This window comes from Mobula hypostoma, unplaced genomic scaffold (assembly GCF_963921235.1).
Source record: "Mobula hypostoma unplaced genomic scaffold, sMobHyp1.1 scaffold_36, whole genome shotgun sequence".
Lineage (NCBI taxonomy): Eukaryota > Metazoa > Chordata > Chondrichthyes > Myliobatiformes > Myliobatidae > Mobula > Mobula hypostoma.
The window spans coordinates 1444121-1456506 of record NW_026948187.1 but is presented as its reverse complement, the minus strand read 5'-3'; the positions used below and the strand labels follow the sequence as shown (position 1 = coordinate 1456506).

Here is a 12386-nt window from a genome sequence, read left to right as displayed (position 1 = left end):
TCAGTGGTTGGAAGCCATTCAGGATGATTTTTCAGGATTGTCGGAGGCGCATATGTTACGTACCCCGTAACTGGGTTGCCAAACCAGCAGAAATGGACCACTTAGTTGGAGTCTGGATTACTGGAACTAAGAAAGTTTTATTAAAGAAGTAAGTAACACAGTACTCTAATAGTAAGGATATAAATGCAACGGGTTAGCAATAAATAAACACATATGTACAGAGAACTAGGATAATAGGATCAATCAAGCCCTATCGCAGTCTAGGGGTAAAATGATCAGTCTCAAGTGACACAGAGTTCAGTTCAGTTTCAGTTCACAGTAATCGCCGTCGTGCCATTGGGGAGAGAGAGAGAGAGAGCAAATGCTGATATTAAAATCGGATTCAACAGACCTTCATATTCCTCGCAGTTAGCTTTTGGCGCGAGCCATTTTTAATGTCTCCTGAGGTCATTGACTGTGACCCCTCCGTTCCGGATACAATCGTTCTTCTGCGGTGAACCCGGCACCCAGGCAAGGGTGGACACTCACACCAGGTTCCCGCCGATCGTACTGTCTCACCCTGTGCGTCTATGGTTGGTCCCGCGACCAGACCTCCAAAACTCCCACCAACTTGTGGGGGCACACCACACTTCCAGGGTCTCGTTATCTTGTGGTGTCGTGTTGTCTTGCTTTAGCGAACCTGTTCCTTTTATCCCCCTGCTGGGGTATCGCCTGTCCATCAAACTTCAAACAGTTCAGGTTCAAAGCAACCGGTCTCTGACAATACTCGGAATTGTGTCTCCTTTTTGATAATCCTTCGCATCTCTCTCTTATTAGCATTTTGAATGTTTCCCCCATTTGTCTCTCTCTTATCTCTTTTATTGGCATCTTCTGATAACTTGGTCACACATGATCTAATAGGCCTAAGTCAGGGGAAAACTTGTTTGAGAAATCCATTGGAATTCTTTAATGAAATAACAGGCAGGATAGACAAAGGAGAGAAAGAGGATGATGTTTGGATTTTCAGATGGTCTTTCACAATGTGCTGCATATGAAGCTGCTTAACAGCTCAAGGTAATACTGGAAAAATACTGGCATAGATCGAAGATTGGTTTACTGGCAGGAGGCAAAGAGTCAGAGCAATGCGAACCTGTTCTGTTTACTGCCGGTAGCGAACGGTGTTCCGCTGGGGTCGTTATTGAGACCGTTTCTTTTCATGTTAGATATCGATGATTGGATGAGAGAATTGATGGCCTGGTGACCAACTTTGCAGTTGATACGAAGGTAGTTGCGGGACGTGTAGGTTAGAGTAAAGCGGGTGTCTGCAGAGGGACTCAGACAGGTTTGGAGAACAGGCAGTGAAGTGCAGGTGAAATACAGTGTAGGGACTGCAGTCTGCAGTCGGGTACTCGGGTTCACTCAGCATAGTGTTGCACGAACATTATTAGCAAAATGTTCTGATACAATACGGGTTTCATTTTGTTACGGACAACATTACCATTTTGGTACTACAAGTAAAGTACATTTTCGCAGTGGTGAAGAAGTGTCCTGACACCCCTCGCCATCTCTGAAAACCCTTCCGACCCCTACAGCACTCGCCATCTGTGAAAACCCTTCCGACCCCTACATCACTCTCCGTTTCTGTAAACCCTTCTGACCCCTACAGCACTCGCCATCTCTGCAAAACCCTCCACCATCCGCCCTGGTGCGTTCAGGCGACAGATGACCCGAGAAAGACACTGCCCGTGGCAGACGGCAGGAATCATAAAACACGCTCACACTTTCTCTTTGTAGACTTACCGATCTGCATGGCTGTCTTGACTAAACCTCTTCCCGCTTCACTCCTGTGAAAAAAAAAGAAGCAAGCTATCCCCTTTTCTCAGTTCCTTTGTCTCCACCATATCTCACAGGGTGAGATTTTCCTTTCCAGGACATCAGAGATGGTCTCCTCCTGAATAGAATGGGTTTCCCTTCCTCCAGCATTGATGCTGATCTCAGTCCAATCGATTCTATTTCCTGAAAATCCCCCTTCACTCCATCTTATAGTCACCCTAACATTGACAGAGTCCCTCTTGTCCTCACCTGCAGCCCCATGAGCCTTCACATCCAAGGCATCATCCTCCACAACTTCTGTCATCTCCAACAACCAAACACACCTTCATCCCACCGCCCCCACCCCCGCCTACACTCTGCTTTCCAGAGAGATTTCCCTGTCCATTCTCTCCTCCCCACTAATCCCTTTCTTGGAACATGTCCTCCCAAGCGAGGGAAGTGCTGCACCTTCCTATTTACCTCCTCCCTCAGCTCCATTCAGGATCACCATCAGCCCTTCCAGGTGAGGCAACACTTCACCTGCGGGTCTGTTGGGTTCATCTACTGTATCCGGCGCTCCCAGTGCGGCCTCCCGTTCATCAGTGAGACCCGATGTAGATTGGGAGACGGCTTTATCAAGCACATTCGTTCCGTCCGCAACGAAATGTATTTCCCGATGAACAACCATTTAAAATCCACGCTTCATCGCAACGTGACATGCCGGTTCATTGTTCCACTAACAAGATGAGGCCACTCTCTGGTTGGAGGATCAACACCTTATATTGCATCTGCGTCACCTCCAACTTGACGTCATGAGCATCGATTCCTTTAACTTCCACCTCAACCTTCTCCTTTCCCTCTCCCATTCTGTCCTCCCTCCTCGCTTCTCCTCCACTGCCTCATATTTCTCTCTGGTGCCTCCTCTCCTGCCCTTTCTCCCGTGATCCACTCTCCCATGCTGTCAGATTCCTACTTTTCAGCCCATTGCCTTTTCCAAGCAATTGTGTGCTTGTCGGCATCCAGAACAGAATTTTTAGCTGAGATAAAAAGTAAAAATAGGAAACATGCATTTCTACTGGAGTGAATGCAGAGGGGAGTCGGATGGAAATTTATTAGAAATCTGGAAGTGAGATGTCATTATTTTCCTCAAAGCAGAGTAGGCATCGGTGGTTTCGGTAAAATAAAATTGCGCAATTCGGAATCAGTGCTGTGGTGTTAAACATTCCTCCATAACATCATTGTCTAATGTAATGGACAAGTACAAGCTTTACTGTAAGTTCGTGTTGGCCTTTTTTTTTCCCAATTTAATTTTTATGCAAAAGACTAAAGTAGCAAATGAGTGGCATTTTTTACCGATTTGGTCTTGAATGTCCCCAGAACCTGTCTGACTTTCTCAGACCGAAAAGTGTCTGGCGGTGACGAGTGCGGGAATATGGTGGAAAGCTGAAAATAAAAGGTAGGGTGAATTTAATAATCGGTAGGAGTGGAGTCGCGGGGTGCGGGTGTCGGAGAGTCTGTTCCTGTGCTGTGTTTCTCTCGGGTGCTAAACCAGATTTACTCTCCCCGCTGCCACGTTCTCCGATGATCATTGGTTCTGCAGAGTCAAGATCGAAAACATTGCGACCGCCTCCGAGAAGAGCTCAGATTTTTTTTATTAATTAGTTGAATAATTGATGTGAGTGGATATTTCGCTGCGCTGATGAACTGCTCTCTGAACTTGGACTGCTTTACTCCGTAAATAAACGTGTTTGTGCAACAACATAATATCATCAGCATGTCTCCGGTGTGTTGAAAAATGTGTTCAGAATCATTTTAATTATTCGTGTAGCCCCGCCTGGCCAGCCTCAGGGTCGCTCAGCTCGCCGTCGTCTGGGGAAACAGCCCTCAGCCCCGCCAAACTAGGATAATTAGTTTGTGTGGATGCAGTGTGATGTACCCCCCCCCCCAAATAACAGACAATACACCAGATACAATTAAATGAATTACAGTTTTATAGATATTACTGGAACTATATAATTAATAGAGAATAAAATATAAAAGGAAAATGAAAGGCGCCACACCTATCAAAGTTCTATCTCTTAGTGTACAAATAGCTGGAGCTCAGGACACTCCTCCTTCACCCTGCGTCTCCCCTCGGACCACCTTGACCTGCCACCTGGGACCAGCAACGATGGTCGACTAGACGCCCCACATGCGTCCGTCTCCGTCTCCTCTCCTCGCCGAACACCCTGGACCTCGGACTCCTGCTCGGGGTCCGACCCTGTGAGCGGACTCACAGCACCGTGTCCATCCTCTGTCTCTCTCCCGCCTTCTCCCAAAAACGCGCATCACAGTAACTTACAGACACACAGAAAGAATAACATCTATCCCAATTGGTTTGTTCACCCTCTTATCCGTACGTAATCCAATCCAACTGCTAGCGGGAGGACGTTCTCAGCAGTTAACACAACAAAGAAGCCATTTCAATTATAACATGACAAAGAAGAAACGCCTAACACTCTTCCCCACCAAATAAAATTCATGTCCTCATGATATTAACAGAGTTCACCATTTCTCCTTACAAAACACAACACCCAACCCAGGTGCATAAAGCAGTGACATAACTTCCCAGGGTTGTGGAGATCACACCCTGTTCTCCCGGCACTGTATAAGTCAACCTCTCCGGGGGGTGCCTACTCCTCTGAGACCTCTGTACTTACTCTGCTGACTCTTCCGGCTCAGACTCCACAGGTGACACTCCGGGCCTACCTGTCGGACCCTCACCCTCACTGGGATCCCTCGGCACCTGTGAGCCCTCTGCCTCGGGCTCTGGTTTCACCCTCTCTTTTCCCAATGCCGGCTGTATTTCAGGCGGCTCCTCAGCACCCTCCCTCCTCTCCCCTAACTCAGTGGGGGAAGGGCCAGGGGCCTCTTCTTCCGGTACCGGGGAATCAGTGAACGGAAAGAGGTGCCACACGTCCGAATCATCGTCTTCCGATGACGTATCCCTTTTCGGGGTGGGGACCGGCCCCGTCCCTTTCGCAGCGGGCTCTTCCCTCGCCCTGCGCCCTTGCAGAGTCCTCATACTAAACTCCCATTCGGGCTCTGGGTCTACCTTCACCTCTCGACCCAGAGGCAACAAGTGGTTCCGATGGAGTACATTGACAGGCCCCTTCCCATCCTCGGGTCTCACCCAGTAAACAGGCAGATTCCGCATCTGGCTCTCTACCACATAGGGGTGGCCGCCCAGCGATCAGCCAACTTGGGCTTACCAGGTAGTCCTAAATTCCGGATAAAGACCCGGTCTCCCGGCAATAGTTGGGAGAATTTTACTTTTTGATCATACCTCTTCTTCTTCCTCTAATTCTGCTTGGTGGCTGCCGTCTCAGCTAACTCGTACGCCCTTTTCAACTCTCTCCTTATATCGGACACATACTTCAGATATGGCTTCAAAGGTAATTCACCCACTTCAGTCCCAAAGCACAGGTCAATGGGCAACTTCGCTTCCCGCCCGAACGTCAGATAATAAGGCGAGTACCCCGTAGCGTCATTGCGAGTACAATTGTAACAGTGAACCAAATGGCCGATGGGCTGACTCCACTTACTCTTCTATCCGATCGCCACAGTGCCGAGCATGTCCAGCAGGGTCCGGTTAAACCTCTCGGGCTGAGGATCACTCTGCGGGTGATAGGGTGTGGTCCTGGATTTCTCAAACCCAAGCATACCCAGTAATTCATGGATAAGTCTGCTCTCGAAGTCCCGTCACTGATCACTATGGATCCACCGGGGGAGGCCATAATGAACAAAGTACTTCTCCCATAACAGTCTTCTGTGTCTGCAGGACTGACTGGCGATGTTTGGTGCAATGTGAGAAAAATGACCGGACATACCAGTTGAATTTCCTGTTGATGGAACATATGGCTGGGAACCAGGGGCTTTTGGCGGGGAGTTGGAGGAGAGACCGTGAGGAGAAACAGAATTCCGAGCCGACACTGTGGTCATGTACTGATGAATTAATCCGGAAAAGATTGGAAGACTTACAAGTTGGGGAAGATCAAGGAAGTGGTCTGACTAAGGCGAACAGAAAACCGAGAGCCCAGAGAGGGGAGTTTGACTACACTCCAGAGGAGATGAAGCAATGGAGGACAGACCTCGGAAAAGATACTATCGACAGTTTAAATGAAGTGGAAAAACTGAAAGTCGACCAAAAAGAAGTCATCAGGAAGAAAAAAACTGGAGGCGGAACATCCTTTACCTGCTGCTTTTCAGGTCAGGGTGGAAGAAGCTGGCGGGGTGCGAGAGGTCCTGGGTTCAAATCCCGGATGAGCCCCCAGATGTAGCCCCCATGGCCAGCCTCAGGGTCGCTCAGCTCGCGGTCGTCTAGGGAAACAGCCCTCGGCCCTGCCAAACTGGGTAATTAGTTTGTGTGGATGCGGTGTGATGTACCCCACCCCGCCCAAATGACAGACAGTACACCAGATACGATTAAATGAATTACATTTTTATAGATATTACTGGAACTATATAATTAATGAAGAATAAAATATAAAAGGAAAATAAAAGGCACCACACCCATCAAAGTTCTATCTCTTCGTGCACAAACAGCTGGAGCTCAGGACGCTCCTTCTTCACCCTGCGTCTTCCCTCGGACCACCTCGACCTGCCGGCTGGGACCAACAACAATGGTCGACCAGACGCGCCACACGAGTCCGTCTCCTCTCCTCGCTGAACACCCTGGACCTCGGACTCCTGCGCGGGGTCCGACCGTGTTAGCGGACTCACAGCACCTTGTCCATCCTCTGTCTCTTGGTTTGACCCCTCAGCCCCTTACGGACGTGACTGGTCACTAAAATGTGTCTGACTGTCAGAGCGTTGAACAGTAGTATTAACACGAACGGGAGTATTGGCGTGAGGACGGTAGAAAGCCGGTGATATCCCATCCACCCAGGATCCGTATAGTAGCCCGGTATTTCAATACAGTCCCAGGGTATATTGTCAACCACTTCCACAGGATGATATATAAAGAAGAAGGGCACATTATTAAAGCAGAGCAGAACGCCGGTTGTTGTCAGAACCACAGCTGCAGTTTTCCCGGTGCAATATTTTATTTTCCACTTCTGGCAACAAATGGCGACAAACCGATCAAAAGTAAAAGTGACGGTGAACCAGACAGAAATTTCTGTGACTCCCTTTCCCAGGACAGAGATCACACTGCACACGGGGGTGATGTCCAGGAAAATCCCGGGGAAGTAATAATAACTGAACCGCCACAATATCACCGCAAGCACGATGGTCAGTAGATCTGCCGCTGCCGTGGCTGTCTGCAAAACAGAAAATCTAAAGCGGCACTTCAACAATACGCATGCTGCCAGTTTCAATGCCAAATACCCTGCAAAATCAGATCAACGCTAACAAAAAATCACAAATATAATAACATCATAAAGCACTCCATTTCTATTAGCTATAAGTCAACATCTGCACAAGAGAGCACAACAGCTGCATCATTGCATGTGTCATGGAATCTTGCCAAAGCTAAGATTCGCTGATGCCGAGTTGATTAAAACATGTGCAATTGATACAGTTGGCGAAGTCTTAAGTCATGATGAGAAAACCAAGAAAACAGTTGTGGAGCTATTAAAGACGGTGCCATTGTCAGCTAACATGGCAACAAGAAGAGTCGAGGTTTTAGCGGAGGAGTGTACATATGTGAGTCATCGTTTTCTTCAAAGAACTCTATCAAGAACCAGGACAGAAACAGACTCTCCAATGCACATCTCGGCCAGTGCCTCAGGATTCCCACAACAGAATACAGTCCCGACATCAGAAGGATTGCCTCATCCCGTCACTGTCACTTCTCTCACTGATTGGTGAGTGAATCAATTTATTTTCTCCATTTGTCAATCTTATTGCAGTATAATAATATTACAACAACAATAATACTGATAATTTCATTTATACCTACACTTCATACTTCAAATGCTACATAGCTTAATCTATTTCTTATTTTAAATTAAATGAGAGAAGAGAAACAGTGGAAAAGGCAGCACTACTAAAACTCCGTGTGGAAGAGGTGTTCTTTGTGTGGAAGAGAAGTGCTGAAGACTACTGTGTGTGTGTGTGTGTGTGTGTGTGTGTGTGTGTATTTTAACTCCCAGATGAGTTCTCATGTTATGGTCTGGTCCGTGAAGTTCGCATTCTGCTTCACGGTCTGGTCCGTGGACTCGGGACTCTGGGTCTTCCAGCTGTCCCTTCCTTTGGTTGAATTATTCATAGGCACCTGATTCTCAACTTGGGTCTTGGAATATAAGTAGCCTTGGGGTTGAGTGTGGGCTGCTGATTTGTCTTGTCAAGATCCCCTGGGAGCAACCTGCCGATGGAAGGCTGGAGCGGCCACTTGCCATCTTTAGGCCGTGATTGGGGAACCATTCCCTCATTGAGCCTTGCTGTCAGTAGTTGGAGCTGTCTTTGCAGTATGGATTCGGCCGTTTCCTGAGCCAGCCGAGTGGCCGTCAGTCACTCCGAGCTAGATAGAGATCGGGCTGTTTCCGTAGCCAGCCGAGTTTGCTGGCCATAACTGCTACTCGGAGCAACCCCGATGCAGAGATGGAACTGTCTGTCGTTCTTTGGTGTTTGTCTCTTCTTGTCCTCGCCTCCGTGGGGTAAGTCAGGCCGTTCTGCCATTGCCCTGCAGGGGGATGTCATGTCTTGTCTTGTCCTCGCCTCCATGGGGTAAGTCGGGACGTTCTGCTGTTGCCCTGATTGGGGGACCTGTCTTGTTTTGTCTTTGCCTCTGTTGGGTAAGTCCAGTAGTTCTGCCGTTACCCGACGGATGGTCCTGTCCCACCTTGGTGTGGAGAGGTTGATTCTCGACTTGTCTAAGTATAATCCCGGTTCTATGTCTATGTACTGTCTTGTCTCATGTTGGTGTCATGTTAAAGATGAGTCCCACCTTTTCGAAGGATAACTCCCGGCTCTATGTTGATGCACATTTCCCAGTCTGTCTCCAAGCTCCAGCCTCCGAGATATCAGCTTCCGCATTCCAAGTCCCAAGACCCCTGCCTGCAGCCTCGTGACCCAAGACCCCAGCCTGTCTCCAAGTCAAGAGCCAAGACCCCAGCCTGTCTCCAAGTTCAAGAGCCAAGACCCCAGGCTCAAGCGTCAAGAGCCAAGACCCCAGCCACGTCATGTCCTTGCCTGGTTCTGGGGTCCGAGCCCAAGGCAAGACTCAGGTTCTGGGTCCTTGTCCAGTCTCTGGCTCGGAGTCCAGGCCTTGTCTCCTAGTCCATAGTTTCTAGTCGTGGTCCCGCTCTCCCTAGCCCAGGCTCCTAGTTCATAGTTCCTTGTCCGGTTTCCCTGTTTCTTGTCCATGTCTTAGCCCAGGTCCTGCATCCTTGTCCTGTTCTAGTACTTCAGTGTCTGTGTCTTGTATTTGGGTCCGCTACCAGCGCCCCCATTGTGGCATCTCAATGTGACAGCTGACAGCTGCGAGAGCTACAGTTATAACTAAATGGTTGGTTTTGGACTTATTTTGTTTCAAGAGTGCATTTTTTTCTTGAGTGACCCACAACTCAGGCTTTCAGAATCCCAGGCCTATATTATTATTACTACTACTAATAAAAATAATAATAACATACTATTAATGATAATAGCAACAACAACAACACCTGCTCATAAAACAACTTACTGGCGCAATGAAAAAAAAACCCTGGACGTTATGGTCCTTGGCTTGGCATGTTTGACATAATTTGGCCCTCGTGGAAAACTAATTGGGGAATCCTGGCTTAGATCACATGAGCTTATCCCTCTCCGACGTGTGTTATTCTCCCAGCTGGTCTGCATAGATTTATTTGTTACTTCCTCCACGTGGATATTAAAGTTTTCCATTTAGTCCCAGTGTTACATTTCCAAATTGCCTCTTCTGCTTTTATACATTTATTTAAATCCTAAGTTCCCTGTATTGGGCAAATTTCATTTCTCAATGTTTTAATTTCAGCATGGCGACAGGCATCTGAACCGTTCCTCAGCTTTGGGGTTATCCCAACATAACCGATACAAAAGGGTTCCGACTCCCGGCTTATCCAATGTCTGTCCCAGTCTTAAAGTGCCAACTCCTTAACTTATCTCTATGTACTAGCCCAGTGTCTTTGCTCTCCACACACACTTCAGGGTCCTGACCTTTGTGTGGGGGACTTCCCGTCTTAACAACCGGTCTGAGGCAGGGTGGTTGAAACGGACACTATAATTAACCTTATTTTCGGGGACTCAAACCCCACTATCCGATGACTCTAACCTCCTTTTCCGAAAACATACAGCTCTGAGGACTCTAACCTCTGAACTCCGGGGGACTCAAACCTTGCTGAGACGAATCCATTGGCGTACAAGTGCGTAAGGTATCCCAGGGATTCCGTCACTACAGAGCTCTATGGGACGAGGGGTCGACTGAGTGATAGGTTAATGAGAGAGATCAAGGTAAATCTTACCTTGTGGGCCCATCTGTCTCACGTCACCATCACACAACTGATCACTTATTCATTCTGCCTAGGAGTTCTGTTTATGTTATAATCCCATCCTCGTCGCCACATGTCATGTTGGTTTGTTTTCTTGAGATTCTTACACAGTTGATACAAATGCAATACGCCAACTTCTGTGGATAGCCACGGTTCTTTATTTAAGCAAGTACAAGCTTTTTGGAGGATCACTTAACAAACTTCGCAGTACTTGCAGAGTCCTGTCAAGCGATGCTCTTCAAACAGGGGAACAGTCCTCCCTTTTTATAGGGTTTTACACCACAGTCGGTCACGTATGCAAGATACAAATTTTAGCTACACCCACAGTCACGTGCCTGGCAAGACTAATAGTATGAGACAAAGAATACTTTAGCGCCTAAAGCAGAAGCAAAGGTCATCCATCCAAGTACTATGTGTGTCATTAGTATCAAAATTCTTGCATGTCATCAGCACAAATTAACCCTTTAAAATCTCAATAGTACTTGACAAAGACCACTTAATCACCTGAGAGCATCTAATTTCCAGCAAGTTAACAGGACAAATTATCCTTCAACATCTCATCTGTTGGGTGGAAGAGTGAGGGAATCCTTTCCCACAGTCTGACAGGTGAATGGATTATCCACAGTGTGAACTCGCTGGTGTCTCTGTAGAACAGATGACCGAGTGAATCCCTTCCCAGTCTCAACATATGAATTGCTTCTCCCCAGTGTGAACTGACTGGTGTGCCAAGAGGTAGGATGACCGAGTGAATCCCTTTCCACAGTCTGAGCAGGTGAACGGCTTCTCCCCAGTGTGAACTCGCTGGTGACTCTGTAGGTGGGATGATTGAGTGAATTCCTTCCCACAATCTGAGCAGGTGAATGGCCTCTCTCCAGTGTGAACTCGTTGATGTACCTTCAGTTTAGATGACGATGTGAATCCCTTCCCACAGTTTGAGCAAGTGAATGGCCTCTCCCCAGTGTGAACGCGCTGGTGTCTCTGTAGGTTGGATGACCGAGTGAATCTCTTCCCACAAACTGAGCAAGTGAATGGCTTCTCCCCCGTATGAACTCGCTGGTGTCTCTGTAGGTTGGATGACCGAGTGAATGTCTCCGCACAGTTTGAGCAGGTGAATGGCCTCTCCCCAGTGTGAACTCGCTGGTGCACCATTAGGGTGGATGACTGAGTAAATCCCTTCCCACACACTGAGCAGGTGAACGGCCTCTCCCCAGTGTGAACTGACTGGTGTGCCAGTAGGGTGGATGACTGAGTGAATCCCTTCCCGCAGTCTAAGCAGGTGAATGGCCTCTCTCCAGTGTGAATTCGCTGGTGCAGCACTAGGGTGGATGACTGAGTGAATCCCTTCCCACACAATAAGCACGTGAACGGCCGCTCCCCGGTGTGAACTCGCTGATGTACCTTCAGTTTAGCTGACCGAGTGAATCACTTCCCACACGATGAGCAGGTGAACGGCCGCTCCCCAGTGTGAACCCGCTGGTGAGCCATTATGTCAGATGACCGAGTGAATCCTTCCCCACAAATTCAGCAGATGACCAGCCTCTGCCCAGTGTGAACTGACTGGTGTGTCCACAAGTGGGAAGACCGACTGAATCCCTTCCCACACACAGAACAGGTGAACAGCCTTGCCCAGTGTGAACTTGCTGATGTACCTTCAGTTCAAATGATCGAGTCAATCCAACCCACTGTCTGAGCAGATGAATGGGATCTCTCCTGTGTAAAATGACGGGCGTACCAGTCGGTCAGATGATCGAGTGAATCCCTCCCCACGGTCTGAGCAGGAAGGATGATCGAGTGAATCCCTTGCTCCACTTCTTAAATATCTGCACAGAGACAGCAAAACTGGCGTGTTGTGTTTGAGATTCCTGTAGACAAATTCCTTGTCATTCTTAACCTGTAAAAAGATTTACAGAGTCCATCAATGGGTGAAGGACATTTCAGAAGAGATCATTTGATTTGCCAATGTGTGATCTGACATCACACTGTTACAGTGAAGTTCAACCCATGTTGGAGAGAGAAATAATCTTCCAACTGGGCACTGTGCTGGTATCTGGGATGACCAACAAACTCTCTGATGCTTTTTCTGTCTCTATAAGAATGGGGCATTTCTGC

General features: G+C 48.0%; 2 protein-coding genes and 1 pseudogene across 5 annotated transcripts in view; 1 reads left to right on the top strand and 2 right to left on the bottom strand.

Moving 5' to 3' along the window:
• The window catches only part of LOC134341608 (zinc finger protein 239-like), an 86985-nt gene that overhangs the window by 10034 nt on the left and 64565 nt on the right, over window positions 1-12386 (top strand). The gene's annotated exons all lie outside the window — the stretch shown is intronic.
• The window catches only part of LOC134341616 (zinc finger protein 239-like), a 618489-nt gene that overhangs the window by 559761 nt on the left and 46342 nt on the right, over window positions 1-12386 (bottom strand). The window lies entirely within an intron of this gene.
• The window catches only part of LOC134341534 (zinc finger protein 420-like), a 45907-nt pseudogene continuing 41980 nt past the window's right edge, over window positions 8460-12386 (bottom strand).